This window comes from Monodon monoceros, unplaced genomic scaffold, assembly GCF_005190385.1.
Source record: "Monodon monoceros isolate NGI ecotype Baffin Bay Population unplaced genomic scaffold, NGI_Narwhal_1 Super_Scaffold_5, whole genome shotgun sequence".
NCBI classification, from domain to species: domain Eukaryota; kingdom Metazoa; phylum Chordata; class Mammalia; order Artiodactyla; family Monodontidae; genus Monodon; species Monodon monoceros.
The window spans coordinates 83,234,297-83,261,442 of record NW_021703782.1 but is presented as its reverse complement, the minus strand read 5'-3'; positions in this window follow the sequence as shown (position 1 = coordinate 83,261,442).

Sequence of the window (27,146 nt, the reverse complement as noted above, 5' to 3'; positions counted from 1 at the left end):
TTACTCCCAGTTACTAGGAGTAGTGGTTCTCAAATACTGGCCTACTGCATCAGAATCACTAGAGAATTTGTTTAAAATTCATATTTCCAGACCAAACTCTCATAAAATGCTCTAGGTGGGACCTAGGAAACAGTAGTTTAGTAAGATGTCCAGACTCAAAATCAAAAGCACAGCCAGATTTGGGAAACTGATTAGAGAAAGGTTGCCCTTGCTACCTGGTGAGGCTGAAGCACTGCTCTTTTTGCCTCTCCTAAGTTCTTTGGGATATTCCTGTTACTACAACTATTTGGTGGGGAATGGGAAACGGTTCAAACCCTCACTCTGAATTTTGATAAATAGATGTATTTTTTAGATTTAAACATGGTATCAACTCAACGTGAAAAGTTCAGTCCCTAAAAGGCAGAAATTTTTATTATGTTTCTTCCTCAGAAACATCATCATACCTCCTGTGATTGCAATCACTTCAGTTTTTACTGTATATTTCAGTCATTCTCAGGTAACTAACTTAGATAACTCAGGGACAGGACAATGAAAAACTATTAGGAAAACTGTAGAATAACCAAATTAAAGCATGAAGTATCATGCCCAAGCATTGATGAGGCTGGTGATCATCAGACAGAAGCAAAAGGAAGAGTTTTGAATTGCAACCAGATTTGAGCAATCAGATGTGAATCGGAGGTCAGAGGAGGCAACGGGTCATGAATCCGACAAGTCCTGAAAAGTGGGTCTTAAAACAGAAGTCTAAGGTCAGCAGAAAGCAGGAAAGGGTTAAGTCCATGGTTTTAGGCAAGGCTGGAGAGATCAGCAGAATCTCGAAGGTCAAAACAAGTACAGAATCCAACAGTTTAGAGAATTTGAAGCCGTGGCATTCCTGGGTAGAACCAGAAAAGAAGCTCTGAGCCTAAGGCAGTGAGTGATTTTCTCTGCTCGTGTCGTTTTCTACCTCCTGTTGGATACACGTGGCACTGAGACCACAGGTGTATAATCACTGACAGAGGATGTCTGGAGACTTGAAAGGTACAATATGTACCTGACTGAAGTAAGAGCAGAAGTGTGACAGTTCCTGGTCGCTCTTAAACATTAGAAGTGCCCAGCGGGCAATTCATTCTACCGTGTTTATTAATTCCTTCCCTGTACATCACAATGTACAAATGCAAGTGCTGGCCCCTGCCTCCTGTATGTTTATAATATATAAAAGACCTGGGGAAATCTTTCAGCTCAAGTTTTTTAGGCAGCTTAATTCCTCATTAGCTTTCATAAAGGTCAATTCACTAGGTCAAACTCTGTTGTTGAAATTAAAATAGTCTAACCAGTAAAAGGTTCTAAGCATCCACTTGAATAAGAAAATGGAAGTTGTTAGTGGGAGGCATGGAGTTCTCAGCCCTCACAACAATGTAGGATAAAAAACAAAAACTAAACTGTGACCTTGCATAAGTCGTTGAGTATTTCTAGGCCTCAGTGTCCTCCACTGCAAAATCAAGAGGACAGCACTGCCCAGTATTTGGCCAGTATTTTCTTTTAATTAAATGAATATCTAATTCCATGAGTATCTAATTCCAAATACTCATATTTTGATGACACAGAGAACAAAAACATTCATAAAAATGGACAAAATTTTAACAGTTATGTAGTTTTTAAAAAGAGTAAATAAGAACTAGGACTGGAGAAAATACAGTCAAAATTTCTCCAAAGAAGATATACAGATTGCCAACAAACATATGAAAGAATGCTCAACATCATTAATCATTAGAGAAATGCAAATCTTTTTGTAATATGTATTTTCTTCTTTCTAGTTGCACAAAAACATTAGAGAAATTATAAGTAGTGTTAAATTTGATACTGATTGATATTTGTATCTAAGTACAGGGTCAGTTCTGCTTTTGATAAGCAAATTCCCAAGGAACATATGGATATAGAAGTAAAACATGGCAAAGAACCATATCACTCCTGCCTAGACCTCTATTCTACAGTCCAACTGAGGACTCTATTGAACTAGTGTGAGCCTTGAGAAGAACCTCAGATATCCGCCTTATCCAAATGATTCTGAGAGGCTTGGAACCAAAGGTAGCTGAAAGGCTTTGCTTATTTCTATATCCATGGTCAACGAAATCTCTATATTCTTACCTTCCTACTTCTCCAGTGCAAGTAAAGACCAATAAATAGCACATGACCAAGTGAAAACAGAGAAGCTAGAGGATTAGTGCCAGTGCCTTGAGTATAGCAGGCATAGTCTACACACTCAGACATACTCGCTGCTTTCACAGGCAGAAATGTAGCTCACATGTAGGAAAAAGAAAAATTATACTGAGAAATGACAGCTGAAAGTGTTCAACCCTTAGCCCTTTCAAAACTCTACTTGCTGAAAATGTTCCCCAATAGAGTATCTCAGAATGATAATTATTGGAAATATAGTCAACACATTTATTCCTAGTTAATAATTATTTGTATTTAATTTCTGTTGAAATGACTGGTGTGATTTGTCTCCTGATTGGACCCTGACTGATAGAGTACAGATGGTATTTAAGCCATGAGGCTAGGTGGCATCACTAAAAGAATATAGATAAAGAAGCCAAGAGTTCCAAAGAGTGAGCTTTGGAGCACTCCAACTAACTGACAGGTTTCAGGAAATGAGAAGAAAAAACAGCAAAAAAAAAAAAAAAAAAAAAAGACAGGAAAACATGAGCAACTAGGGAAGTAGAAGGAAAATAGACAATGTGATACTCTAGAAGACAAGTGAAAAGTCTTTCAAGGAAGACAGATTGATCAATGCAGGCAAAGTGGAGATCATTGATAACCTACAAAATGATGGAGGAAAAGGCTTGATTAGTACATGTTTAAAAGATATCAGAAATCATGATATTAATGCCAGATACTGTTGAATTCAGGGGAAATGTATAAAATTAGGAAAACAGAGTGCTTTAAAATTTTTAAATGCTCAATTTATAGTGAAGGATTAACATTTATTAATATTTACACCAAATAACATTAAAAAGCAAAAATTACAGAACATAAAAAGATCAACAGAAGTATTTAAAATAATGTGTCTCAGCTCATGGTAGCTTAACTACACAAAACGCATTGTTTAAAGTTAAATGTCATAAATGAAAAGTATATGTAGTTGATATATATATAAAATTCTATACCTTGGATATAAGTAATATACCTTCTTCAAGTGTTCATGAAAGTCACAAAAACTGATTATATATTCAACCACCAAAAAACTTCAATAAATTCCAAAATTTAGAAAGAGTACAGGTAACATTTTCTGATCATGACAAAACCAAGAACAAAAATTCCTCCAGCTGGCATGCTACACTAGTGCTTCTCATCACTATTTCTAGTATTTCTACTTTTTGTCATTCCGTGATGTGATAGGACTGTATTTCTCTACACCCTTGAATGTAGGCATGGTGTTGTGACTTGAATTAGCCAATAAAATGTGAGCAGAAGTATTTAAGGTGCTATTCTCTATTTCTCTCCAACTTGTGCTGCAGTGACTGGCAACATTTCAGATGGTTCTGAGTAAGCATTAATGGAGCACAGCCCTTGACTGACCCTAATAACCATGAAGTTAGTGCTAATCTATTCTGAATTGACTGAAACAAACACTTGAATTAAACTAAAAAGTCAAATTGAAATTATAGAATATATGCAGAAAAAAGATAACAAAAACGTTGTATATCAAAAGCTATGAAAATACACTTTGTTAAAAGTTATGCTTTAAGTAAACATAAAAATGTTCAAGAAGACCCTTTCTTCTAGAGTGTTGCCATTAATATGACCCAGTTTCAAAACTCGAAGTATCCCTTCCTCTTCCAAAATTCACATTTCCAGGAATTAAAATCCTATTGGCCCAGCTTGGGATTAAATAACACAGGCATGGCCTCTTAAGCTTTTGAAGCCCTCCATTGTGTTTTTAGGCCATTTCCGGAGGGGAAAAGTTATTATTTTATTACATTTTACCACTTGACTACCTGCTGCCTACAATGACTCAACTGTCTAGATTCTAGACTCAGCGAACAGTGGCACCAAGACAAAGTTGCTAGATGGAAGATTACTATATGATGTTCAGTTGTCTTCCATGAGAAAGTACTTGGCATTCGTTATACAGGACAGGGCTATCAGTTGAACAGGAAAGTAAATAACATACATGGAAAAGTGTATGTTCTATGCCAGTTTCTACCAGAATTGTCATGAATTCTAAACTAAGAGTCTATAAACTGATCGAGCTTTTTTATAATGCTAATTTCCTGTGTACATTCTATGGGAAGAGAAATTGTGTTTGTGGAGATAAGCACGAGGAGAAGCAACCTGCAATTCTTTGAATTAATCAGGTAGGTCATATTGTCCCAACTTTGTTTTGGCACTGTTGTATGTCGTAACTCCTACAACCACTACAAATGTCCAGCGCAGGTTTTCCAAGCTTTCTCTCTTGTCCTCTCCATCCAGACAGAGGATTTTCATCTGACTTGACTCTTGCCTTTAATGGGACAAAAGCCAATTTAATTCAGCAAGGCCCACTCTTTAAGCAGCTTCCAGAGCAGAATATGTACTCCAAAAGGCGTCATGGACATCACTAAACCCTCCTCAGTGGCAAGAGCAGGGGGAAAAAAAGAGCATCCAGATGGCTACGTTAGAAGTCTTTTCTCTCTTCTGGAACTACCCAGGGATGGATTTCTGATCAAATGAATGCTACTGCACTCCTTTCAAGGCATTAAATGTAATTAGTTGTTAATTGTTATCGCTAAAGGACTCTGCTGAGTGGCTATCAGGGTACCATCTGGACAGCTCATCACATTCACTGGGGAAACGCTGAAATCTCCAACCAAAAATGTGTGTCACTTGAAGACATTTACAATACTTGTCAAAAACCCTTGTATCGACTGGGAAACTTGTTCACAGATGGCTGATATTAAAGACAGAAATGCTCTTTTTTGGGTCAAAAATCCACTTTATAGTAATATTTGTACTTCTTTAAAACGATCAGTTTTGAATGAGGATAAAGAGTAACATGTTTTCTTACATCTTTAACAACACTATCTATATCATCTGTTGCATGTGGTTGCAAACTGTAGAAAATTACATAATAATCTGAAGCAAAAAGAGAATTTATTGGAATGATATTAGAAGATTGGAGGACCACGCTTGAAAACTTGACAGGTACCAAGTGAGTTCTGGAGGGCTACGCAGAAGATAACCAGGGAAGGTCACATCATGCTAACAATCATTGTATTGTGCTATCACTTGCAAAAGATTCAAAGTCCTACAAGATAATACCTGTTGGCCAAGCCTGTGTCTTAGCTTTACCATCTGATTTTACTGGTATGAAAACAGAAAGGAGACATATCTCCTTTAGTTCATACAGTAGAATATAAGTACTGCCTTCAAGCAAAAGGTCTCCAAATTAATATAAGTACAACTAAGAAGCTTGCCTAGAAGGTGAACGTCCCAAAGGTGGCTAAACTATTTTACCACAAATCGAACCCCTCCATGACAGCTTTAAAAAAAAACTGTCTTCCAATTATATTTGGAAAACCATGTATGATCCAGTCATTAACCAAATTTATATGCACATTCTGTTAAGAGGGTCATTATAGGGAAATCTTGGGAATTGTAGATGAAGTGGTACTTTCCTTGGCTTTTGAGACTAATATCATAGACGGAAAAAAAAAGTTCTTCTCCACGAGAGAATACTGGTTTAAGTGGACCATTTTTTGACACCTAATGGTGTTTTTAAAGTTTCATTAATTATTTATTCCACAGGCATCTATTAAGTTATTTATGTGTCACTGTGTAAGGTGACGGTGGGTGGACACAAAATAGTATTTAGCACTGTCTCTACTTAGTCTAATTGGGAAACTAACATATATCTACCCAAAACAATTAGTAAATAAGATAATGTAAATAATATACTTTGATGAAAGTCAGTTAAAATTCTATATATCCTTAAACAACAAGGTTCTACTGTATAGCCCAGGGAACTATATTCAGTATCTTATAACTTACAATGGAAAAGAATCTACTATATATATATTTGAATCACTTTGTATACCTGAAACATCATAAATCAACTATACTTCAATAAATAAAAAAACTGAAGACCAAAATAAAAAAAATTCTATATATCCTGATGCTTACTTAATATTCAATTCTCAACAAGTGTTCTTGGGCCTAGAAAATAGATATGGCAGGAAAGCCAATTTTGTCCTTCCCATCTGTTATGTAATATGCCCAAATGTTACAAATTTGCTCCTTTTACCCAGATATTTAGATATATCTTATCTAGTTCTAGCAACCTATATGCTCCTCCCTTTTCCTCTTATTAACTCCAGTTCATCCTTCAAGATACAACTCAGATGTACCTCCTGTAGGAAGCATTTCCTTATACACACTCCACAGATCCTTAATCTGTGTTCTGAACATCCTGTTGCATGTGGTCTTAATGGCACCATACCCTAATCACTCAGGAAACTTATTCCCACCCCTGCTCCCCTACTTCACTTCACTTCACCTACCCTTTGAAAAGGAGGAAAAGTACCAACAGGGGTCAAGGACAAAATGAAATTCTCAGGGACATACATGTAAACCAGAAAACCATGGAATGACATTTACATTTGGGGGGTGGGTGGTGAATAAAAGGATTATAAAAAGAATTTGATGAGAAAATATTGACCTTTGGAGACTTGGCAGGATCCCGAAGTTCTGAACAAGTTAAATAATGACTCCTCAGCAGAATCCAACATTTCCCTTCTTTAGCATGCTTAGCTGATTATCAACCGCACTATGGCAAGACTTGTGAATTAACGTTATTATTGTATCTCAGTGCGGAATAGATAGGAAAAGATTCGGGCTCTGCACTTCTATGGTAACAGAGTAACACTGGGGCCTACAGTAAACATTCCTGCAAAATAGATGTATCAGTCACATCACACTCATCAGTGATTTTAACAGAGATTTAATAGAAAGAATTAATAAATAGGATAAAAGAGGTAAAAAGGCAAAAAGTAAACAGAGAGGTATCACAGAAATGGCAACTAAAAGAAGTAGCTACTGCCCTACGGTTCTAAGAAATTAGAAGCTTAGAAGAAAGATCCTGAAAAACTGGATGTACATCTCCAAGAAGGAGCCACTGCCAGATGGCACTGGTACCTCAGGAGTTCAGAGGAGGACCTGGCAGAGCCAGGACTCAGACTTACAGGAGGGACACCAGCTAGCTAGTGCTGGTAATCTGGAAAGATCCAGTGATGCTGGTACAGGGAATACAAAAAAGAAAATGGAACTCGGAACCACCTGCTGCTACTGGAACCAAATGCCACATTCTAAATGAAGTACCATTGCTAGGATGACTCTGATGGGATCAGGAAACAAAAAAAGAAAGAACAAGCCCCATTTCCTCCTTCAGTCTTCCAATTTCTCTCTAGTTCTCCATCTTTATAGTGCCTAATAGGAGTCAGCATCCAAAAGGGACTGTAGTTTACAGGGTCCCAACCACAGTATTACAAAGCCGAAGCTGGGAGATAAGCACTTGGCAATCAGTAGGGAAGGCAGTGGGCAGGAAAGGAATCTCCAGGTAAAGTTAGGTGTCAATTCCTCTCCTTTCTGTCCCTTTTTAGATTTTAGACTCTCTTATGGTTTTCAAGACTTCTAACTGAGGATCATACTGTCATGATTCTTACAGTTATACTTTTTTATCAGACCTCTGACATGAACCAACTTGTCCATCCATCAGAGGATAGACTCTAAGTTGCTTCTGAACTGTCAACTTGTCCATTCTCTATGTTGCCTTGCTGATTAAAAAAAAAAGTTCATAGAAAGTGACTGATTTTTTGCTTCTTTTATCACCCTAACTTCTGATCCAATTAGAAAAACTTTTTTTTAAATGTCAATTTCCCTTTAATTCTCAGGAACAGGGCTTTCTTGATCTTGTCTGGAAATGTAGGGACCCATTCCACTCTGAAAAATGTCTGACCTTCTAGATAAAAAATTAACACACTATACAGGGAATAATGAGTCCCATCTCTAGGCAACCATGAGTCGTCAGTCACATTTAGCTTTCAGATACATTTATCAACCTTTATTCTTAAAAAGTTTTTTTTTAATCTCTGTGTACCCTTTCTAAGCAGCATTAACCAATACACACAAAAATGAAACGTAAGTTTTCCAAGAGCCTCATAAGGCTGCACTCCAGCTGAGTACCAAGCACAGTTTTATCAGTGAAATAACGATGAATGGTTTTTTACACACCTAAGCACAACATTGAGTTAAAATCAACACTGCATGACTCACTTTTAAAACTCTTCTGACAGTTCTACCCAGTAGCTTGGCCTTAAGCCTGTCGTGTCTTTATGGGCTGTTAGGTTTGTTCAGGGATCTCCAACAAGCAGCAGCCCCCAGTACCTGCAGCTTAGTGGCTCATGATGGAGGAAACATTCTTTCCTGCCTTTGAATATACTAAAGCAATTTCTCCTCCTCTGATTTTTATAGCTCATGTCCAGTTGGTCAGTCATAATCTGCAATGAAAGGAAAATTGCTTTGGGGAAGTGACATGGACTGCTTAGAGTGAAATAATCAACATAAGAAAGATCCTATATAGTTTATTCTCTCTCAATTTTTGGAAAACATCTTTCACACTTCCCCTCAAAAACTGAACAATATAAAATTAACTTTTACAATGACGACCTTAGGCACTGTGTTAGACACAGTAAAATAAATAGTCTTAAAATTCAAAGACTTCTGACAATCAAGTAGGAATAACACACTTTTTCTTTCTCATTCAACATCTTAATTTAACCAAGGAGAGATAAATGTCTATAACCCTTCCCCTTAATTTTGTAAGTGCTCTGTGATTGCTTTAATGAACAAAATAATGCAGAATTGACACTGTACCTGTTTCTCAGCCCAGACGTTATGAAACTGACAGATCTACTATCTCTCTTGGAACACTCCTTTTTATTGAGATATAATTTACATAAAACATTGTGTAAGTTGCAGGCACACGAGTTGTGTTGATTTGATATATTTATATATTGCAGTATGATTACCACCTTAGCATTAGCTAACATCTCTATCACATCATATAATTATCATTTCTTTTTTGTAGTGAGAACTTTTAAGATCTAGTCTGTTAGCAATTTTGACGTATATAATACAGTATTGTAGACTACAATCACAATGCTGTGCTCCAGAACTTATTCATCCTCTAGTTGCCAATTTGTACCGTTTAACAAGATCTTCCCAATTCCCTTCACCCCCAGTCCCCGGTAACCATCATTCTACTCTCTGTTTCTATGAGTTCAACTTTTTTAGATTTCACATATAAATGAGAATATATAATACTGAAATCCTCACTCTTAAAAACTAGATACCATGCTGTGAGGAAGCTCAAGTGACCCAATGTAGAAGCCCACAAAGAGAAACTGATAATCCAAAAATTTATATGGAACCACAAAAGACCCAGAATTCCCAAAGCAATCCTGAGGAAGAAGAACAAAGCTAGAGGCATAACCCTCCCAGATGTCAAACAATACTACAAAGCTACAGTAATCAAAACAGTGTGGTACTGGCACAAAAACAGACATGTGGATCAATGGAACAGAACAGAGAGCCCAGAAATAAAGCCACACACCTATGGTCAATTAATCTTCAACAAATGAGGCAAGAATGTACAATGGAGAAAAGGCAGTCTCTTCAGCAAGCAATGTTGGGAAAGCTGGACAGCTGCATGTAAATCAATGAAATTAGAACAACACCCTCATATCACACACAAAAATAAACTCAAAATGGCTTAAAGACTTAAATATAAAACATGACACCATAAAATTCCTAGAAGAGAACATAGGCAAAACATTCTCTGACATAAATCGTAGCAATATTATCTTAGCTCAGTCTCTCCATGCAACAGAAATAAAAGCAAAAATAAACAGATCAGACCTAATCAAACTTACAAGCTTTTGCACAGCAAAGGAAACCAAAAAAAAAAAAAAAACTGAAAAGACAACCTACAGACTGGGAGAAAATATTCACAAGCAATGCTACTGACAAGGGCTTAATTTCCAAAATATACAAACAGCTCATACAACCCAATTACACAAAAACAAACAACCCAATCAAAAAATAGGCAGAAGAACTAAATAGACAATTCTCCAAAAAAGACATACAGGTGGCCAATAGACCTATGAAAAAATGCTCAACATCGCTATTAGAGAAATGCAAATCAAAACTACAATGAGGTACCACATATCACCAGTCAGAATGGCCATCATCAAAAAGTCTACAAATAACAAGTTCTGGAGAGGGTGTGGAGAAAAGGGAAACTTCCTAATCTGTTGGTGGGAATGTAAATTGGTACAGTCACTATGGAAAACAGTATGGAGGTTCCTTCAAAAACTAAAAATAGAGTTGCCGTATGATCCTGCAATCCCACTCCTGGGCGTATATTCAGATAAAACTATAACTCGAAAAGATACATGCACCCCATGTTCATAGCAGCAATATTTACAATAGCCAAGACATGGAAGCAATGTAAATGTCCATTTACAGATGAATGGATAAAGAAGATGTGGTATATGTATATACACAATGGAATATTACTCACCCATAAAAAAGAATGAAATAATGCCATTTTCAGCAACATGGATGGACCTAGAGATTATCATACTAAGTGAAGGAAATCAGACAGAGAAGACAAATATATAATATCACTTATATGTGGAATCTAAAAAATGATACAAATGAACTTCTTTACAAAACAGAAATAGACTCACAGCCATAGAAAACAAACTATAGTTACCAAAGTGGAAAGTTGGGGGGAGGGATAAATTAGGAATTTGGGATTAACAGATACAAACTACTATATGTAAACTAGATAAACAACAAGGACCTACTGTACAGTAAGGGAACTGTATTTGATATTTTGTAATAACCTATAATAGAAAAGAATCTGAAACTATATATATTATATCTGAATCACATTGCTGTATACCAGAAACTAATACAACGTTGTAAATCAATTATACTTCAGTAAAGAAAAAGAAGAACTGAGGTCCCAGACTGAAGTCCTGCTGAGTTCCCAGATAATAGCTGACACCAACTTCCCAGTCATGAGTGAGCTATCTTATAAGTGGATCTTCTGGCCCCAAGGGAACTTGATTCTTGACCTACAAAATCATGAGCAAAATAAAATTTCTGTTTTGAGAGAGTACATTTTGGGATAGTTTAATAGTCAGTAGGCACCCACTGTAACAGGTTCTACTGTCGCATATGAAATAACATTCTCACGACTGAGGTTCTTAGTCCAGCACACTAATAACCCCCTTTACTTTTTGCCCCACTGCACACATATTCCCTCCTTTGAGTAACATATATTCTTAAACAGGGAAAAGACGCTGATATACAGAAGTACATTATAAGACAGAAAATTCTAAGTTCCGCGTCTGATGATTTACCCCCATGTGAGGAGCTACTGCCTTACGTTTCTTCTCTTCTTTCTTCCATTGCCTTATGTTTCTTCTCTTCTTTCTTCCTCTTCTCCCTCAGCCATTGTGCCCTTCTCACGCTTTCCCACCTCATCTCTATATTTTATCCCAACAAATACAGAATGAAAACTATGGCCTCATGGAGGGAGGATAGAGCAGGAAAAGGAAGGGCAAACCACTAGAAATAATCCTTCATCAGACACAAAGCATTGTTCTCTTTGTGTTCACAGCTCCTGGCCCACTTCTTTAGCTACTGTAGTGAAAACCATTTAAGTAAAAGTTGCAACCCTACTGACACACTCCATATCCCCCTTCCTGATTTGTTTTCCTACATAGCACTTATTGACAGATAACATATTGCTTACTTACCTATGTGACTTGCTTATTTCTGACCCCCTAATAAAATGCAAGTTCCATGAGAACAGGAATAGTCTGTTTTAGTCACTAATATATCTCTACCCCTTAGAACAGAGCCAGGCCTACATAAGTTTCCCAATAAAATTTGTTAAATGATTACTGTTAAATGTGCTTAAATAGATTACCCTCAGAACATATCATTGTTGATATTGGAAAAATGTGCTCAAAAATCCAAGGGCCTATTTTTTAAATTTAGCTTTCAGAGAACACTCTGTTTAGAAATAGTAGATTCATTTTCTATTTATATTTACAGCATCTAATTTTTAAAAAGTCAGCAGTGTAAAACTATTCCATAAATTAGTGTTAAATAATTTCAAATACATAATTTTCTTCCTGGATTTTTCTCTGCCCTGACTTTGGTCAAGCCAAACTATTAATAATTTGCTAAGGAAAAAAATCTTGGCTGCTTGCTAATGAAAATTTTATGTAGTTAAATGATTTAAGTGAACACAATCATGTGACTTTTTCCCATATCTACGTTTTAGAATTGGGCTTTTCTCTACCATACCTATCCATCTACCTATCTATCTATCTATCTGGCTGCACCAGGTCTTCGTTGCGGCATGCAGGATCTTTAGTTGCGGCATGAGGGATCTTTTAGTTGCAGCATGCGGGCTCTTACTTGGGGCATGCGGGATCTAGTTCCCTGACCAGGGATCAAACTTGGAGCCCCTGCATTGGGAGTACATAGTCTTAACCACTGGAAAACCAGGGAAGTCCCCTACTGTATCCTTTTAAAATAATTATTTATAAGTGATAGGAACTTCTGAGCCATTGGACAAATAAATAGGTGACCACAATAAATTTATATCAGTTTGAACAACAACAAAATTTGACAGAATGACTTGGACACTTGGATGGATACTAGAAATAACTAACATCTACATCTCATCACTCTCTATGTCCTCATATTCAATAAACCATTGATCTTAAAAAAGTTTTAACTCTTATTTGTATATTGCTTCACAGTTTGCAAAACTCATTCACATACACTGTCCTATTCAATTCCCACAGTAACAATGAAGTATTTTATCAGTTAGCTACTGCTGTGTAACAATTCAACAGCAAACCTCAGTGACATAAAACAATAATCACTTACCTTTGCTTAAGAGTTGATGGCACTGGTTGCACAGTTCACCTGAGTTTAGCGCGGCTCATTCATGCACCTGCAATCAGTGGCAGGTCACCTAAACAACTATGATTACCTTACCTTGGTTCTCTCACAAGCCTTGGGCCTTAGATGAACAAAGTGAGCTGTCTTAACTCTGCTTTACATGACTCATCCCCTAGTTTTGGGCACGTTCTCATGATTAAAGGGAGAAGAGCAAGAGAAAAGAAAGAGAAAATATGTTGTCATATTGCTTCCTTTGCTACTGTCCCATTGGCCAAAGAAAGTCACATGGCTGACCCTGGTGTTATAGTATGAGGGAAAAGACATTACAGGGATGCCATTAATTATGGTCATTAATGAGATCATCCAACTACAAGCATGTGCTATTATTTTTATTATTTTACACTTGAGGAGGTTAGATAATTCACTCAAGGTAAATCAGCCATGCGGATGAGTCAGAAGCTCAGGTCTTCTGATTCCAAATATATTCTTTCCTCTAAACATGTCTGGCCTATACATATACACTCATAGAAGCTGAATTTATTGCCTGTGGAAAGACAGAACCATTTCAAATTACTATGATGCCTCAGGTATTCCAAAAACAAAAGTTAGGGTGTCAATCAGATTACTTACTGTTTTTGTAAACTGGATAAATGCAAATTCCATTAGTTCACACTCTATTGTTTTTAATTACCAAATTGTTATTGAAACTTTGGGTGTGCATTGCTTGTCCCTCCAGCTAAATTGCCACCTCCTTCCAGACAGAAACTCCATGTTATACATGTTGTACGTCTTTGTATTTCTCCCAGTGCCTGACACAGTGCTGATACAGATAGTAGGTATATCACTTGATTCATAAAGCTAGAAGAACATGATGTCAGCTTGATTGAGTTCTCTGTTACAGAAATTAAAATTAAAAGGAGAAATCAGGGATTTCCCTGGTGACGCAGTGGTTGGGAGTCTGCCTGCCAATGCAGGAGACATGGGTTTGGGCCCTGGTCCAGGAGGATCCCACATGCCACAGAGTGGCTGGGCCCAAGCGCTGCAGCTTCTGGGCCTGCGCTCTGGGGCCCGTGAGCCCCAACTGCTGAGGCCCATGCGCCTGGAGACCGTGCTCCGCAGCAGGGGAGGCTGCTGCGGTGAGAGGCCTGCACGCCGCGATGAGGAGTGGTTCCCTCTCGACGCAGCTGGAGGAGGCCCACGCACAGTGACAGGGACCAGGTGCAGCCAAAAATAAATAAATAAATATTAAAATAAAAAAGAGAAATCAAAATAGATTTGGGATTGACAAAAGGTAAGAGATGATTTACAACTGAGCTTACATAAGAAAAGAAAAAAGGAATACATTTATATTTTATTTTCAAACCTTTCATTCCAGTTAACAGATTTACTTACTCTGCCTCAAAGTTATATTTACTTGCTCTGCCTCAAAGTTGAAAATCAATCGAGGTGAACTGCCAAGAGTTAATTAGTGAACTAATTCTTTTATTCAGTGTTAATAGTCATCACAAATATTGGGTTCAATGAGGTACTCATTTTTCCATTACAAAAATCGAATCCAGATTTTCTTTACTGCACTCTGAGAGATAACTGGATTAATGTCATTCCCTATGCTCTATAGCTCTTTAATTCAGTTACTTTATCAGACCTGGGAAAGGTAACTGTTTAAAGAAATGTGAGGTTTTGGCAAATATTTTTGCTTATGGGTAAGTCAGGGCGCCCCTTTTCCCATGTTGAGTTACCCTCAGAAATAGAAGAAGGAAACAAGGAAGGAACATAATAATTTTCTGTGAAAACTCTGAACATGCCATTTTCTGTTAGTAGTGTAAGTTTTAGAGGAAAACACCAGATGATGCATGTTGTTTAGTTTCCACTGGCAAGACTCCCTAAAGAGAAAGGTAATGGAAAAACTCTACAGTGCTAAAATATATGGTCATCAATTTCCACATTTCATTAAAAACTAAAATTCTTTCTTTAATGTTGAGTTTTAGATCTTCAGTTAGGAGCAACTTAAAGCCAAATCAAAGTATACTGGCACCTCAGAATTCTTGAAAAGAGGAACTTGTCTTCTTCATAAATAAGCCTCTCAAAAGGATCCAGTTCATAGTCAAGGCTAACTTCACTATTGAAGTACCAATTAAGTGGCTATAAATGTGAAGAATGTTTCACATCACCTGTAAATAGATTTATACTTTTTGAAACATATTGCAATAATGCCTGGGGGTAATACTATTTCCTTCTGACTTAGAATGACATTGGCTGAATCGTTGCAGATATGAAAATGCTGATTGATGGTGTGACAGGCAAACCAAACTGCTACACAAAATTTGAGATAAGGGTAGATTCATTGGTAGATTATTTTTCAACTATAGGACAATGTAGACACTAGAATTTTGAGTTCAGAGTTATACTCAATCAATGACAGTTTCTGAAAATAAAATGCATAACCTCTCTGATGGTCATTTTATGTGTCAACTTGACTGGGCTAAGGGATTCCCAGGTAGGTGATAAGACATTGTTTCTGGGTGTTGTCTGTGACAACGTTTCTGGAAAAGATTAATTAGCATTTGAATCAGTAGACTGAGTAAAGGAGATCTGTCCTCACCAGGGTGGGCTGGCATCATCCAATCCACTGAGTGCCCAAACAGAACAAAAAAGGCAGAGGAAGAGCAAATTCTCTCTCTGTTTTCTTGAACTGGGATGTCCATCTCCTCTTGCTCTTGGACATCAGAGCTCCTTATTCTCAGTCTTTGGACTCCAGGATTGAATTATACCACCAGCTTTCCTAGTTCTCCAGATTACAGATGGCAGACTGTGGGACTTCTTCCCCTCAATAACCATGTGAACCAATTTCCATAATAAATCCTTTTTTTAAAATATCTATATGCATCCTGTTGGTTCTGTTTCTCGGGAGAACCCTAATACAACCACTAAGAAGAGTTTTCCGACACGCAGATTGACAGTAAATGACTCCTCCCTCTCTACAATAATAACGACACTCACACGAAATGCAGGAGCAGCTTCACTATGGAATAACACAGGCAACAGCACAGTGCTAAAATGTTTTCCTTCAGGACAAATTGTAATAACAAGCATTTGTGTATGTGAAAATTAGGCAAGGCTTAAAGGAAATAAGATTTCCTCTAAGAATTTTTCTATGTATAACAACGAAGTATATTTTTAAGTGACTGAAGTTCATTGTCAACAGATATATTTCATGGTAATAATGATGAGGCTGAAAAAGATGCCAAAATTTTGGTGGCATTAGGATTACAACCAGCATGGTTTAATAAACTCTTAAGACCGGAAGTTAGAAGAATTGCATGCTGCATCCCTACGTGCCAACAATAAGCCTTAGGAAACTCATGTATACTATTTTGTTGCGGTTTTCTCTCCAGCACAGTGGGTGGTTGGATTATATGATCTCTAAGTCCATTCTGCCACTAGGACTCCTTGAACTTCCTCTCTATGGATTTTGGGAAACCATACAGTGAACCTCATTATTACCTTGTCTAATTTTCATCATGCTATATTCTTTATGCTAGTTTTCATAAGTTATTTAATACCAGGGAATATTACCTCCTATTTGATTCACAATGATGATGTGGTTTTTAAGTCTCGAGCATTCATTTTAATTCCTTGGAGGAGAGCAAGAGATAAAGGACATTTCATACTTCAAATGCTATTATATAAGGATTGTGTTGGTTTTTTTTTTACAAAATCACAATTCTTACAAAGACAAATTACCCTTTGTAATGAAATATTAATATTCTTACAAAGACAAATTACCTTTTAATGAAATATTAAAATACTTTTCAAATGATATTTTATTGCTAAAGATTATGTAACAAAAGTAGTACTTTCATAAACTGTTGGTGGATGATATAGATTAGTACAAGCCTAGCAGGATGAAATTTGATAATCTGACCAATAGTCAGGAAAATGTTCAATATTTAATTTCAATATGGGCTATAGAGTTCGAGCAGTTCAGTCCTACAGATATAAGCAACTTAGAGCTCGAATCTGTATTATTGTATCATAATTTTTAAATGTGTTGAGAAGACAGAAAATGGGATCAAGGGTGAAATCGCAAACTCAGTACTTTGGCTCATGGATCTTAAAAGATGTTTACCAGGGTTTCAGATCCAGGGGCTCAGGTTGTTTAAACGGTTCTATTCAAAACAAGTCACTACACCTGAAGTCCAGTTCCAAAAAAGAAAAGGAAGGAACAAGAATAAATCAATATGTAGAAAAGGATATCTATTATTGTCTAAGTCTGAAGAAATAAGATAACAATTTATCAGCAATAAAATTCATTTGATTATACCAAAAAATAATGGTTTCCATGCTTATTTTGTTGTTGTTGTGTTGTTGATGATTATGATGCTAAGGGAAGAGTTCACCAAAAATTATTATAGCTGGCAGCTGGAAAGTGGGGTGCTGTTAGTAGTCTAATGCCCAGGAATAAGATAACAGGTGTTTACCTAGTCCACCAGATGCCACCTCAGGATGAAGGACTATGCCTATAGGAACTTTTTAAGATTTCAGACATGTATGTCTTCTTCATGTGTTATTTTTTTATTTTCCTTTTTTCAGGATGATCAGCAAGCAGCTGAGATATTAAAGCCAGCAGTTTCTAGTTGCCATCTTGGTACATGACAAGAAAATAAGTTGAGTGGAGAGGCCTACTGGGAAGGCTAGGGAGACAGTTTCACTTCATGGCCAGCTCCTGGGGAGGCAGATACCCAAGGGGTAGAATGGATGACAGGCCAACTGCAAAGAAGAAAAGGGGATAATGGGTTTGAATCTGAAAAGTAGGAGGATTTAGCTGGAGAGAAGTTGGGGGAAGGGGATATGCAGAGGAGTTTGGGAAGCCAAAAACGGCCATAGTGATTTTAGAAATTGATTTGAGATGAGTCCAGAAAATCAGTTTGCTAAAAAGTGAAGTAGTTTTTTTTCTGCCAAGGTTTATGACTCTATTATTTGCACACATCCATATTAATATTTTTCCATTGCCATATTCCCACCAGGGACTCTTCCATTGTATCACACCTCCAGCACACACTGCTGAAAGTCAATTCCAGATTTAACCTCAAATGAAAATGCTCACAATTTGAATCTGCAAAGCACTTGGGAGTGAGAATCATGAGGTTAATACAACATAAACTAGATAACCAACACTAACCTAATCTACATTTAGTACTTTAAACCTACTTCCCTTCCTTTTACTGACAACTAAGAAGAAACTCTTGCTATAAGATAAATATCTTAGTGATAAAAACCAAAAAAGTTTGTATTCTTAAAAATATCCAGTTTCCCTTAATTATGTCATTTTTCAATATTCTTGTTAAATGTCATCAATTCTTTAAGCAGTTGTATGATATGTCCCCTGCATAAATGCACTTGGCCAAGAGGGTATGAAAACAGAAAAATCCAGCCCTTCATCTCTTTAAGTCATGCTCCCTGATGAGTGACTGCCTCTACCAGGAAGACAGGGCACTTTTCTTTACATTCACTTACAGGCGTCCTATGGGCAAACATCAGGTCTCTTCCACCCTCCTACAATGATAGCTTAATTTTCATTCATCTTCTTTCTCTAGTCACCTCCAAAATCCTCTTCTCTTCTAAGGCAAACTCTCTTGGTGGTCACATATTTTCTTGACCCCTGCTGACTCCATTGCCTCAGGGTTTGACTTTACCCAGAAGTGTCTTATTTTGGTGTTGGCCATTATCATGATTTATCTTAACCCCATTATTTTGCTTCTGCTTCTGTGGCAGCATGGCTTATGAGCCACAGCTCTTGTAGCAGTGGGACACAGACTTGGCTTTGATGACAGGTATCACATGCAGCAAGCAGAAGACTGCATTCTCAGGGCAGGAACCAGGGCCAGTGACATCAAACAGGGGCAGCTGCACTGTCTGCATTGATGGGCATCTCCAGGAGTGCAGCACTTCCTTCATGGGCATCAGGCTGCTTAAAAGTGCAATGCCCTCCAGGGACTTCGGGAAGTAGTTGCAAGGAGACTTAAGGTAAGAATGGAAAACGCACATAGTGAGTGCAAGTAAACTAAAAAAATGTAGATATGACCATATTGAGGAACCTAGTTTGACCCCTAGACTGATTTGATCTAGAAAACATAATTTATGCTTTTGTTATAAGTTCATATAAAGCATATAGTGAAATACTCTAGAAGACTGAGTTCAAAACATCTACTTAGGCAAAAACTTATACAATTGTGACCAGTGAAGAAATGAGATTATACAAGTATATTCAGTGCTAGAGTATGGAACATTAAAATAACATTAGAAATGTTTAAAAAGGTTAAAAATATGATATGGAATTTTGAAGGTAGACATAACAGCCTAGAGAAAGCAATTGGCTAAGAGAGAGACAAGCTCTAAAACACAGCGAGTGCATATTCAAGGGATGGAAATTGTAGGCCGATAGATTCTATAGGTGTCTATCCTCTAGAGGGTAAGACTATCCTTATAATCTTAATTTAATCTACCCTTAATTTAGGAAAGGCACTCCTTAAAATTAAGCAAATCTATTTTCATCAAATGAGCCTTCTGATTAAACGTTGTAGCCTTTGTCTATTGCCCACAGGGAAAGAATAAGCTCATCTGCTAACAAGAGTGATTCAGTCCTAGCTAGTTATATTTCTCATTACAAGTGAGTAAATTGATATTCCAGTTTATACATCTCCCTCTTTTTATTGAAATGAAGCAATTTCCTAGGGTCTAATTATCTCAGAGTTCTGACAAGACCAAATTTCTGGCCTTGTAAAACTGAAGACTAAACCCTGGAATGTAATAAATCAACCACTGGATGGCTCTCCTAAACTACAGCCAGGATCCCTAGTGTATACAGCAACGTTGTAAACCTAGAAAATCAACATACCTTATTCTCTGAATTTCATACGAATTTCATTTGTTTGTTTTCTTAATATTTTCATTTGATATATTTAGTAAAAGATGTTCACCACATTAGCAATCAGGGGACATATGTAGTTTATACATAGTGAAAAATTTAAGAGTAATTAATAGGCATGCATAATTTAAGTTAAATTCCAAGTATTTCTAAGGTTGAGGGTGATATTTAATAACATAAAATAGAAAGGAATATGGAGCCAATACCTTTTGCATCAGATGCAAAACATTTTCCAATACTCAACTAGAAGTCGTTCTCATTTAATCAAAAGCTAGTGCAGTCTACAAAGTCCTGTTATATTACGGAAGAGGAGACAGAAACCATTCCGGATTAAAGGTCGCTTCAGCAAGAACTTTTCAAAGTTTGTATCACAGGAAAATTGATCTCCTCAATTCTAATTAAAAGAGCTAAGGGGTTAAATAAAGAATTGATGAGGACATCACTTAAAATCTTATAGTTGAGAAATCATAGCTAAGACCGGGCATTTTCTGTAATTAGTACAATATGAAAGATCTAATATCCCACCCCCCCCCACAAACAAAATGCCTGTTGTGATACTGTGACTTATAATAAAAAAAATACTTATTTGGTCTTCCTCTCCTTTCTTGGCAGAGCTCTAAAACCCTTGGAATCTCCTAACGTTGAGAGTTGTAAAGGTGTCTTTTGTTATGCTAACGAAGTGACTTTTGGAAAGCACCTAAGCATAGAAGCTGTTTGCCAGCAGAGCCAAGGTATAAATATATGTACATAGCACACTACAGAAGAAGGGAAGAATAAGAGACTACACTGCCTTCTGGCTTTGTTTCAGTGAGGAGATTATATAATGTCCCTGTGTTCCCAGATGTGAAATAAAAGTAATCAAACCAAATGATGCAGGCTTCCTTCCTTCCCTAAGATTCTCTAAGATTCCCTAAGATTCCAAAACTGGGAGGCTTTGAAGATTAGTTGAAGAATAACCTACCTACGGACCTAAAACAAATAGAGTGCCAGTTACTTCTCCAGCAAAAATGGGTTTATTCAGGATCAGCAAAAAATAGCAATTCAGGGTCTGCAACCATGGCAAGCCATGTGCAAGTTCCCAGCAAGATGGAGAGAATAACTCTTTTATAGAGGAGAAAGGAAGTTTGGAGGGCTGCAGTAAACAAAGAGTTCATGGCTTTTCATTGGCAGAGTTGTGAGTGTCTTTCATTGGCTGAGTCCTTGCCAGGTGAGAAGAGGGAGTCTTTTTTTCTGCCTGTTGGTCTAGGGTATGAGAGGTCCCCCTTCTGGTCTCTGACTCTATTTAATTGAGGTTTCTGTTTTTTAATTTTTACAAACCATAGTGCCCTCCAAACAACAACAACATATTGCAAAGGTATTATGAATTATGGCCAGTAACATTCTCAATTCATGGTTCTTCACCAATTGTAATTCTGTGGTAAAATTCTCCTGCCTACAGCAGCTAGAATTCTGAGTACATACAACAGTGGAATATTAAATAGTTTTCACAAGCATCTTCATGAATTACCTTCATTGTCTCTCATAACTTTATTTTTAAACTCAAAGTTTTATCTGAAAGACAAATTTTTTTTAACTAAATACCATTTCATCTTTTTCTACATATATAATTAATATGTTTATAGTATTTTTCTAAATTTGGAAAATGTAGCAAAATGAAAGTTGTATGCAATTTCTCAGATGATTCCTACAAAGATCAAAAACATTCACTAATAACATCTTTTACTCTTTTTATATAAAAAGAATAGATAATTGCTATTTTATTTTATTGTTCTTTTCTTTCTATATTCCTAACTTCTTTTTTTTTTTTTTTTTTTTTTGGTACACAGGCCTCTCACTGTTGTGGCCTCTCACATTGCGGAGCACAGGCTCCGGACGCGCAGGCTCAGCGGCTCCGCGGCATGTGGGATCCTCCCGGAGCAGGGCACGAACCCGCATCCCATCGGCAGGCGGACTCTCAACCACTGCGCCACCAGGGAAGCCCAACTTCTTCTTTTTTTTAACATCTTTATTGGAGTATAATTGCTTTACAATGGTGTGTTAGTTTCTGCTTTATAACAAAGTGAATCAGCTATACAGGTACATATATCCCCATATCTCCTCCTTCTTGCGCCTCCCTCCCACCCTCCCTATCCCATCCCTTTAGGTGGTCACAAAAAACCGAGCTGATCTCCCTGTGCTATGCGGCTGCTTCCCTCTAGCTACCTATTTTACATCTGGTAGTGTATATAAGTCCATGCCATTCTCTCACTTCGTCCCAGCTTACCCTTCCCCCTCCCTGTGTCCTCAAGTCCATTCTCTATGTCTACATCTTTATACCTGTCCTGCCCCTAGGTCCCTCAGAACTTTTTCTTTTTTTTTTTTAGATTCCATATATATGTGTTAGCATACGGTATTTGTTTCTTGCTTTCTGACTTACTTCACTCTGTATGACAGATTCTAGGTCCAGCCACCTCAATACAAATAACTCAATTTCGTTTTTTTTATGGCTGAGTAATATTCCATTTTATATATGTGCCACACCATCTTTATCCATTCATCTGTCGATGGACACTTAGGTTGTTTCCATGCCCTGGCTATTGTAAACAGAGCTGCAATGAACATTGTGGTACATGACTCTTTTTGAATTATGGTTTTCTCAGGGTATATGCCCAGTAGTGGGATTGCTGGGTCATATGGTAGTTCTATTTTTAGTTTTCTTAAGGAACCTCCATACTGTTCTCTATAGTGGCTGTATCAGTTGACATTCCCACCAACAGTGCAAGAGGGTTCCCTTTTCTCCACACTCTCTCCAGCATTTATTGTTTGTAGATTTTTTGATCATGGCCATTCTGACCGGAGTGAAGTGATACCTCATTGTAGTTTTGATTTGCATTTCTCTAATGATTAATGATGTTGAGCATCCTTTCATGTGTTTGTTGGCAATCTGTATATCCTCTTTGAAGAAATGTCTATTTAGGTCTTCTGCCCATTTTTGGATGGGGGTTTTTTGTTTTTTTTTTTGATATTGAGCTGCATGAGCTGCTTGTGAATTATGGAGATTAATCCTTTGTGAGTTGCTTCATCTGCAAATATTTTCTCCCATTCTGAGGGTTGTCTTTTTGTCTTATGTTTTCCTTTGCTGTGCAAAAGCTTTTAAGTTTCATTAGGTCCCATTTGTTTATTTTTGTTTTTATTTCCATTTCTCTAGGAGGTGGGTCAAAAAGGATCTTGCTGTCATTTATGTCATAGAGTGTTCTGCCTATGTTTTCCTCTAAGAGTTTTATAGTGTCTGGCCTTACGTTTAGGTCTTTAATCCATTTTGAGGTTTTTTTTGTGTATGATATTAGGGAGTGTTCTAATTTCATTCTTTTACATGTAGCTGTCCAGTTTTCCCAGCACCACTTATTGAACAGACTGTCTTTTCTCCATTGTATAGTCTTGCCTCCTTTATCAAAAATAAGGTGACTATATGTGTGTGGGTTTATCTCTGGGCTTTCTATCCTGTTCCATTGATCTACATTTCTGTTTTTGTGCCAGTGCCATACTGTCTTGATTACTGTAGCTTTGTAGTATAGTCTGAAGTCAGGGAGCCTGATTCCTCCAGCTCCATTTTTCTTTCTCAAGATTTCTTTGGCTATTTGGGGCCTTTTGTGTTTCCATAAAAGTTGTGAAAGTTTTTGTTCTAATTCTGTGAAAAATGTCATTGGTAGTTTGATAAGGATTGCACTGGATCTGTAGATTGCTTTGGGTAGTAGAGTCATTTTCACATTGTTGATTCATCTGATCCAAGAATATGGTATGTCTCTCCATCTGCTTGTATTGTCTTTAATTTCTTTCATCAGTGTCTTATAGTTTTCTGCATACAGGTTTTTTGTCTCCTTAGGTAGGTTTATTCCTAGGTATTTTATTGTTTTTGTTGCAATGGTAAATGGGAGTGTTTCCTTAATTTCTCTTTCAGATTATTTGTTGTTAGTGTATAGGAATGCAAGAGATTTCTGGGCATTAATTTTGTATTCTGCTACTTTAACAAATTCATTGGTTAGCTCTCGTAGTTTTCTGGTAGCATCTTTAGGATTCTCTATGTATAGTATCATGTCATCTGCAAACAGTGACAGTTTTACTTCTTCTTTTCCAATTTGGATTCCTTTTATTTCTTTTCCTTCTCTGATTGCCATGGCTAAAACTTCCAAAACTATGTTGAATAATAATAGCCATCCTAATGGACATGAGATGATATCTCACTGTGGTTTTGATTTGCATTTCTATGATGATTAGTGATGTTGAACATCTTTTCATCTGCTTGTAGGCCATCTGTATATCATCTTTGGAGAAATGTTTATTCAAGTGCTTTTCCCATTTCTTAATCCAGTTATTTGATTTTTTGGTTTTGAGTTGTAAGAATTCTTTATATATTTGGATTTTAACTCCTTATCAGATATATAATTTGCAAACATTTCCCCCCGTTTTGTGGGTTGCCTTTTTAATCTGCTGATGTGTCCTTTGACTTACAAAATCTTTTAAGCTCAATGTAGCCCCGTTTGTCTATTTTTGCTTTTACTGCCAATGATGACATTTTAATAGTACACCTAGATACTTAGTCAATAACAAGCGTTATAATCTTCAAATGACTGGAATATTGGTTTGTTTATGAAGTATGTTAGTAGAGATACAAATCCTAAAGCACTATCTAAGCACTCCATGCAAAGTTTCCAAGTTTTCTCCATTCGCAATACACTTAGTGTCTTGTGAAAAAACAGGCCAGAAGAAACAACTGTTTCAAAAGAAACAGTTCTGTTTATTAAGTCATTTGGTGCTTATAGGCCATAGACCAAGTATACTAGCAAGACAGCATCTTATATAATTTAGCAATCACAGGAATGACATCTCATCACCTTTTCCGTATTCTATTGGTTATAAACAAGATGCAGATCCCACCCACACTCAAGGGGCAGAGATTACTAAAGTATACGAACCAAGAGTTGGGGGTCATGGAGACCACCTTAAAGTCTGTTCACCACAATAGCTAATATTAAAATAAATACATATTTAATTAGTATTAATATTTGACAATCAGTGACATAAGCATGGTGAAAAAAACCTAAAAACTAATTACCTAAATCATGTCTACCATCTTAATGAGCATTAATTATTATTATATTTACTTAAAGATCAATTTTGACAAAAACATACCAGCAGCTCACAGGCAATTTCAGAAAACTGAAAATGTTTTCAGCAACGATTTTGTTCTACATCAACACTCAACAATGAGGAGCATGACTATCTTCATGGAGGCATTATTTTATCTCCACATTAATGACATGTTGTAAGTATATCATGTGTAGGAAGGTGTTAAGATGTAAATGGGCAAATAATATCAAGCAAAGGAGATGAGCTAATGCAGAATCTATAGCTGGACAGCTTTATGAAAAAGTATGGTAGTGTGGTTCTTAAAAGTTCCCTTATTTATTTATTCAGTAAATATTTATTGTTTATTTACTATGTGCCAAATACTGTGCTAGTTATTAAAGATACAAAGAGAATAAGTAGTTATTTGTAGATCTGTTTCTGTATCAGTCCTTAAATATTTGCCTAGGAACCTACCCCAGTCTACTGACTGATTTAAGGGCCACATCTCCTACAAATTATATTTTCTACTTTTACTAATAGCTTGACAAGATCTTCATTACTCTTTAATCAGCCATACTTATTTTTCTTTCCTTTTCATTGATAAGCAATGAACTCATCACTGCCTCCATTTTAGAGTCATCAATTTTACATACTTCGTTTCTTGGAATAGTAGAATCAAATGACAGAAAGGAACTTCAAGTGCTACTTTAAGTAAAAATCCATCTGATTCCTGAATCATTTATACAATGCCTTGGCCAACAGTATGTCCAGTCTATATTAAATACCTTCTATCATGGACAACTCCCTCCAAAGGCAACCTGTTCAGTATATTTGTCCAGCAAATGTGTATTTAACCACTTACCACAAGTTATGCATTATACTAGATGCTGGGTATACAATGGGGAGTAAAACACACTGGGTCCTTACCCCTCACAGTAAGGTAGACAATAAATGAGCGAAATAAAGGAATGCATAAAGATGAATAGTTACAGGTGTTCAAAAGGAAGTGAATGTGACAGAGAATAGCAGAGGATAGTCGGAAAAGGACCCTTAGGAAATGGCAGTTCAATAGAGCCTTGAGAGATGATGGATTTGAAGTCCAACTGTGCTAGTAGCGAAGCAGCAGGAAACTTCTCGGTATGTGTGAGGAACTGAAAGGAAGCCAGGGTGGCTCTAGCGTGGCAGACCAGAGGGAGAGTGGCATGAGATGAGGCTAGAGAGAAGGCAGTTCTACTTTTGAATTTGAGATCCCTCTCCCTGTCATTCCCAGGGAGTTAGTCCCAGTTTTTAGTTAGTTTTTAGTTAGTCCCATTCATTAGTCCCAGCTTTTCTCCCATTGGGTCACTCAGAACACATGGACCTGCCCTGTCTCTAAGAGGCAGGCCTCCCAGCATTTACTTGAAGAGTCTCTCTTGCACATCCGTGGCTTCCCTTCACTTGGCTAAGCTTCCTCAGCCCTTCACCCTTCCTTCCTATGACTGACAGGCCACACTTTCAGGGTCATACTCCTCTATCTGTCACATAAGAAACAGAGTGGAGGCTTGACCTGGTCTTCAAAGAACGTTCTTGTCGGTAAAAACACAATGATCACAAATTACCTCCTAACCAAGAAGTAAATACCTTACTACTTCCTGCTTCATTCCTTGGTTTTGAGGTTTTAATTTTCTTTTAAATACCCTCTTTAGACCTGGAAATTTCCTAACTCTCTACTTGCTAAACCTACCCCTTCCTGGTACTAGCTCTGTAAAGAGAACCACCCTGTTTCTGGCATCCAAAACTCTCCCTCCTGATTTTGTATTCTCTTACACCCAGTCTCTGCACCACGTCAAATCACCTCCGATCTGTGCCTCTCTGCTGCCCTCTTCTGGCCATGATCAATGTGAGCGGATGACAAGCAACTCAGCCTCTCTGCTCAACACATTCCCCTAGACACTGAGGGCAGAAAAACTCCACCTTAATATAGAACACCTCCCCTGAGCACAGGCACATACCAGTTCCTCAGAGAGAGGTACAATACCCACAGGACATATTAGCCGCACTCACAAACTATATATGTACAGTATGTGTGTGTGTGTGTGTGTGTGTGTGTGTGTGTGTGTGTGTGTGT